Source organism: Macaca nemestrina, chromosome 18 (genome assembly GCF_043159975.1).
Source record: "Macaca nemestrina isolate mMacNem1 chromosome 18, mMacNem.hap1, whole genome shotgun sequence".
NCBI lineage: Eukaryota > Metazoa > Chordata > Mammalia > Primates > Cercopithecidae > Macaca > Macaca nemestrina.
The window spans coordinates 16,448,076-16,455,512 of record NC_092142.1 but is presented as its reverse complement, the minus strand read 5'-3'; the positions used below and the strand labels follow the sequence as shown (position 1 = coordinate 16,455,512).

At 35.3% G+C, this 7,437-nt stretch overlaps 1 non-coding gene across 1 annotated transcript; it reads right to left on the bottom strand.

Annotated features, from left to right (window-relative positions):
* Positions 1-5,803: 5,803 nt before the first annotated feature.
* TRNAA-UGC (transfer RNA alanine (anticodon UGC)) lies at positions 5,804-5,875 on the bottom strand. The gene has a single exon. It is a non-coding gene; the product is annotated as a tRNA-Ala (tRNA).
* Positions 5,876-7,437: the final 1,562 nt, after the last annotated feature.

Sequence of the window (7,437 nt, the reverse complement as noted above, 5' to 3'; positions counted from 1 at the left end):
AAAATGCCATTCTCATGCAAATAACCAAAACAAATTAGATGAGCTACAAAGTTGTCTGAAAAAAAAAGCCTTCAGTGAACTAAGGACACAGAAAAATCCAAACAAACTAAATTCCAGAAAGTGAAGGTCATTTTAGAGGAGAGGAGAGATTTACTAGAGGTCTTATCAAAAGCATGCTCTTTTGGATGTAAATATTTTTTACTTTAGTCTCTACTCTTTTACACAAAATTTTCAGTATACAATCAAACATTAAAAGACATATTAACATCTGTTTAAAGAAAAACCAAAAAAGTGGCCTATAGTTAAGAGTAGAAACAATCAAGAAAAACAGATCCAGAAATGACTCAGATGTTGGAATTATTAGACAGGGAATTTAAAATAACTATAATAAAAATGTTAAAAGCCTAATGAAAAATGTAGATAACATACATGAAGAAATGGAAAATTTCCCAAAGACATGTTCATCAGGAAATGTTAGAAAAAAATTAAATGGGATAAGTACCAATGAAAAATACAATATTAGAAATAAATAACATCAGATGTGCTTAACAGCACACTGGAAAAAAAAATCAGGTGAAAGTATCAGGAACTACAGGCAGATCAACAGAAAGTATCCAAAACTGAAACACAAAAACCAAAATAGTGAAAAAAATAAAACAGCATATTCAAGATCTGTTGGACAGTATAAATGAATCTAACTTGATATGAAGTGATGTAATAGAAGTTCCAGAAAGAGAAGAGAAAAACTGGATAGATAAAATATTTGATGTAATAATAGCCATCTGAGAACATTCCAAGACGGATGAAAGACATAAACCTGTAGACCCAAGAAGCTCAGTGAACCCTAAGCAAGATAAATATAAAAAAAAACCATACCTAGAAATGTAACAACCAAAAATCATGTAAAACAATAAATAGCACATCTAAAAAGCAATAGGAATAAAAAGACACATTAAATACATAAGAAAAAAATTTGTGATGGCTAACATTTCATCAGAATCTACAATAAAGAAGCCAGAAAACAATTAAATTACATCATTGAGTACTACAAGAAAAAAGAAATGGAAGCAGAGAATTCTATGTCTAACAAAAAATATCCTTCAAAATGAAGATGAAATAAAGATATCCTCAGAGACAAAAGCTGAGATACTTGCTGATACTTCAGGCTGAGGGAAATTATATCAGATGGAACCCCAGATGTGCAGAAAGAAATTAAAAACAGCCGAAATGGTAAATATTTTATAAATGGAAAAGACCTTTTTTGACTTTTATTTTTACATTTATAATTTCTCATATATGTAAGTGACTATTTACAGTGTAGACTGGAAATAATAACAATGTATGATAGGATTAATACCATATGTGTCACTGTAACATAGAATATAACAAGAGCACAAAAGGCAGAATTGGACATAAGTGGAATTATACTGTAGCATGATTAACATTGTTTGAAGGTATATTGTGAACATTTACATGTAGTTTCTATAGTAACCACTGAATATTTTTAAAAAGAAATATAATCTAACTATCCACAGAGGATATAAAAGTAATATTAAGAATACTTAATCTTCCCCTGAAAAGACAAAAATGAACAAAGGAATAAAGAATAAATATCATCAATATAAAACAAATACCAAGAGGGTAGGCATAAGTCGAATCATATCAATAATTACCTTAAATGTAAATGGACTGACTCCTCTAATAAAAAGGCAGAGCTTATTAAATTGGATATGAAAAGCAACACTGAACTATATGTTGTTTTTGAGAAACACAATTTTATTATGAAGATACAGGCCAACAGAAAATAAAAGGATAGAGAAAAATATAGTATGAAAACACCAAAAATAAGAAATCTGGTATGACTATGTTAATATCAGACAATGTAGCATTTAAACAAAGAGTATGACTGGATATTAAGAAGAATATCTCAAAATAATCAAAAAAAAGGATAATTAAGAAGAAAACAATCATGAATATAGATGTACCTAACAACACAGTTCCAAAACTCACCAAGGAAAAACTGACAGAACTGAAAGGAGAAATAAAAAAAACTCACAATCATAGTTGGAGAATGTGTAGCTTCTTGGTGCAGGTTGAACATCCCTTATCCAAAATGCTTGGGACCAGAAGGATTTTCGATTTTGCTGGATTTTGGAATATTTGCATTATACTTACTGGTTGAGCATTCCTAATATGAAACTCCAAATCCAGTGAGCATTTACTTTGAGCATATTGTCAGCACTCAAAAAGTTTTAGATTTTGGAGCATTCTAGATTTTGGATTTTCAAATTAGGGATGCTCAACTTATAACTGATAGAACAAGCAGATCAAAGATTCAGTAAACACTATTTGAACAACTCTATAAACTAAACTGATATAGTATTTTAAACTGCTACATCCAACAACTCCTGAAAACTCATTCTTTTAAAGTTCTCATGGAACATTCAGCAAAATAGACCATATTCTGGATCATATAAAAGTATTAATGAATATCAAAGAATGAAATTATACAGAGTAACATGATAGAATAAAATCATTCACAATAAAATATCTAGCAAATCCCCCAAGTATTGGGAAATAAAACAACACTCTCCTAAATAACCCATAGATCAAAAAATAAATCATAAAGGAAAGTATAAAATATTTTGAACTAAATAATAATGAAAATATATCAAAATTTGTGAAATAAAGCTAACACAGCGCTTAGAAGAAAATTTATGACTTTAAATACTTACATTGGAGAAGAAAGGTATGTAAACCTTTCATCTTAAGAAGCTAGGAAAAGAAGAATAAGGTAAATCTAAGGCAAGTAAAAGAAAGGAAATACTAAAAGTAAAGTGGCAATACAAATTCTTAACAATGGACCAAAAAAAGAGGGAAAGCACAAATTACCCACATAAAGAATAAAAATGAAACATCACTACATATTCTAAAAATGTTAAAAGAGATAAAGAAATATTAAAACATTCTAATAATTCAACAACTTATACTAATTAATCCAAATCACAAATTACTAACAATTGAAGCCACAGAAAATAAATAATCCCATATCTATTAAAGAAATTAAATTTGTAAAACCTTTCTACAAAGAAAATGTTCCACATATATGGTTCATTAGTGAATTCTACAAAACATTTAAGGAAGAAATGTCAATATTGCACAAATTCAGAACATAGAGGAAGAGGTATCGCTTCTTAATACAGAAGGCCAGCGTCACCCTCACCCCAAAATGTAACAAAGCTATTACAAGTAAAAAAATAACAGCCCAATCCCTCACGAACATAGGCACAAAATTTTTTTTTTTTTTTTTTTTTAAAGACGGAATTTCGCTCTTGTTGCCCAGGCTAGAGCACAGTGGCACAATCTTGGCTCACTGTAACTTCCACCTTCCAGTTTCAAGTGATTCTCCTGCCTCAGCCTCCCACGTAGCTGGGATTACAGGTGCCCACCAATATGCCCATCTAAATTTTGTATTTTTAGTAGAGACGGGGTTTCACCATGTTGGTCAGGCTGGTCTCGAACTACTGACCTCGTGATCTGCCCTCCTCGGCCTCCCAAAGTGCTGGGATTACAGGTGTGAGCTACCATGCCCGGCCTATAGGCACAGAAATTCTAAACAAAATATTTGCAAACAGAATCCAGGTCTCTCTCTATATATATAGATATGTATACATATCTATATCTATCTAGAGATATGTGTGTGTGTATATATATCTATACACATATATGTATAGATATATATATAAAGAATAATGCATCATGACGAAGCAAGGTTTATTCAAAGAAAGCAAGGCTTGTTTAATGAAAGTCAATCAACATAACTCATCTTACTAACAGAGTAAGAGGGAAAACCATTTGATCATCTCAAAATACACAGAAAAAAAATCTGACAAAAATCATTAGTTCTTTATGAGAAAAACACCCAGTGAAACTAGGAATAGATGGAAACATCTCCAATATAAGGTTCATCTTTAAAAACGTATAGTTAGTATCATAATTAATAAAATATTAAATCTTTTTCTCCTAAAATCTGGAACAAAGAAAGGATGCGCACTCTCATATGCTGCGCTCAGTATGTACTGAAGTTTTTAGCCAGAATATAAGGCAAATAAAAGAAATAAAAGGCATAAAGTTGGAAAAGAAGTAAACTGTCATTATTTGCAAAACTACGATTTGTCTAAAACCTGGAGGCAAAACTAATATCCAAAAATAATAGATTCTTTGAATAAATTTCAGAAAATCCATTCAACAGACTATTCTGTAGTCATTTAGAATGAGATGCTATTAAAAGTGCTAATAAAATGAGAAAGTGTTTGCTAAAACCAGCTGTAAAAAACATTTTAGTGGAATGGTGGGTAAATATGGACTGGTTATTAGACAATTTTAAAGAGTTATTTTTCACTTTGTTAGAAGTGATAGTGCTACGTGGCTAGGTGAAATTTTGCATTTTAAGAAACCCATTCATAATCATTTAGACCACAGGTTTTCGACCTTAGCACTACTGGCGTTTAGAACCAGATAATTCTTTGTTTTGGAGGGGGCTGTCCTGTGCATTGTAGTATGTTTAGTAACGTCCCTGATCTCTATCAGGGATGCAGGAACGCTTCCTTTTGTGACAACCAACATTGTCTCCAGGCATTGCCAAAAGTCCTCTTTCGGAGGATGAGGGTCAAAATCACCCTCAGTTGAGAGCCACTGATTTAGGGTTTAATATCATGATGTCTGTACTTGCTTTTGTATCATTTCAGAAAAAAAAAATGCACAAAGAAAATACAACAAATATTAGTGTTAATTCTAAGCGATAAATACATGAATATGTATTATGCTATCTTTTTTTTATTCTACCTTTTATATTTCATTTACATACTTGATATATATATAATTTTTTTTGAGATGGAGTCTTACTCTGTTGCCCAGGCTGGAGTGCAGTGGCATGATCTTGGCTCACTGCAACCTCCACGTCCTAGGTTCAAGCGATTCTCCTGTCTCAGCCTCTTGAGTAGATGGGATTACAGGCACTCACCACCAAACCCAGCTAATTTTTGTATTTTTAGTAGGGACAGAGTTTCACCATGTTAGCCAGGCTGGTCTCGAACTCCTGACCTCAAGTGATTTGCCCACCTCGGCCTCCCAAAATGCTGGGATTACAGGCATGAGCCACTACACCCAGCTGACATACTTGTTACATATATACTTTTTTTTATCTTCTTTATTATACTGTCTACTTTTTTGTTTGAAAGTTTCATAATAAAAGTCAAAATTATTAAAATATGCTGTAAATGGAAAATGCAATACAATTGTATTGCACTAGGACTAAAAATATGCAAAATTACATATACAAAAACTACTCAAAAGAGTATGTTCAAGAGGAGTAAGTCTTTTGTTTTTTTTTTTTTGAGACGGAGTCTCGCTCTGTCGCCAGGGGCCGGATCTCAGCTCACTGCAAGCTCTGCCTTTTTACATATACAAAAACTACTCAAAAGAGTATGTTCAAGAGGAGTAAGTCTTTTGTTTTTTTTTTTTTTGAGACGGAGTCTCGCTCTGTCGCCAGGGGCCGGATCTCAGCTCACTGCAAGCTCTGCCTCCTGGGTTTACGCCATTCTCCTGCCTCAGCCTCCCGAGTAGCTGGGACTACAGGTGCCCGCCACCTCGCCCGGCTAGTTTTTTGTATTTTTTTAGTAGAGACGGGGTTTCACCGTGTTAGCCAGGATGCTCTCGATCTCCTGACCTCGTGATCCACCCCGCCTCGGCCTCCCAAAGTGCTGGGATTACAGGTTTGAGCCACCGCGCCCGGCCAAAACCCTGGAGATGCCGGGGATTGAACCCGGGGCCTCATACATGCAAAGCATGCACTCTACCACTGAGCTACATCCCCTTGCCTCAAGAGGTAAGAGTAAGTCTTTTCAGCAGTGTGCCACAGCCACTCCAGTGACAGTGGGAGTCAATGCAGGTTGGCTGTGGGTCTCCTAAGAGGTGCCGCTACCACAGTCACCTGAATTCACTATGACGATTAAGCCTCTCCTCCCATCCTTCGTGCTTTACCAACTGTATAATGAATCCTAGTATAAAGGAAAAACAAGGAAGAATCAAAGAGAATGTAAAGACGAGTTTTTTCCCAAGAGGAATTCTGAAGATGATTCATCCTTCCACAGCCAGATCTCTTGTTGGGGAGAAAAAAAAAAAAAAAACATGACTGGCCAAAGGCACATCCAAGAGGAAGCACTGGAATGACCAGTTGACGGCTAGGTCTTGCCACTCTAGAGTTGTCACTGCCCCAGAATATAGTGACAATTAAAATCTTGAAGGAGTCACCCAAGAAGCATTTGATCTCAGGATTAAACGAAATTTATCCCCTCAATATTCAAGAGACGTAGCAGAAGAACAAAGGAAGACCCTCTAGGAGACACTTAAGGAAAATGAGAAGCTTCACAGAGAAATTGAACAAAGAACAACGAAATCGCTCGCCTGAAAAAGGAGAATAAATAATTGGCAGAAGCAGCAGAGTACAGTATATGACAGAGGCAACCCAGAGACTGAATGATGAACCTCTGGATAACTTTGAAGCACCAGATAGTCAGGAATTTGATTCTGAAGAGCAAACGGGTGAGGATTCTTAAGTGGAAGGGCCAAAAATTGGCACGTGCGCTGAGAATCCTATCTTCCTCTACAGATGCAAAACCTTGCATGTAAAATTTAGGATTCACAATTGTCGAGATATGGAACCAAAATAAGTGCCCATCGACCAATGAATGGCTGAAGAAAATGTGTGGTATATATACACCATGGAATACTACTCAGCCATTAAAAAATAATAATAATGTCTTTGCAGCAACTTGGAAGGAGCTAGAGGCCATTATTCTAAGTGAAATAACTCAGGAATGGAAAACAAAATACCAGATGTGCTCACTTACAAGGGGGAGCTAAGCCATAGGCACGTAAAGGCATACAAAGTGATATAATGGACACTGGAGACTCTGAAGAGGAAAGGATAAAGAGGGAATGAAGGATCCAAAACCTGCATATTGGATCCAGTGTATACTACTCAGGTGACGGGTGTAGTAAAATCTTAGACTTTATCACTATATAATTTATAATTCATCCGTGTAACCAAAAACCACCTGAACCCCCAAAGCTATTGAAATATATGTATATGTATATACACATACACCCACACATACATAAGTCTTACATGTGAAACCTATTAATATTTGACTCTTGAGAAATATACCATCCAATGGGTTCTCCTGGCCCCCTGCCTAGACAGAGCCAATTACCAAGAAGGGGAAACTGCAGTGGGAAAAGAGTAGTTCACACAGAGCCACCTGTGCAGGAGACCTGAGTTTTCTTATTACTCAAGTCAGCCTCCCCGGAGCATTGGGGGATCAGAGTTTTTAAAGATGATTTGGCACATAGGCGCTCAGGAAGTGGGAAGTGCCG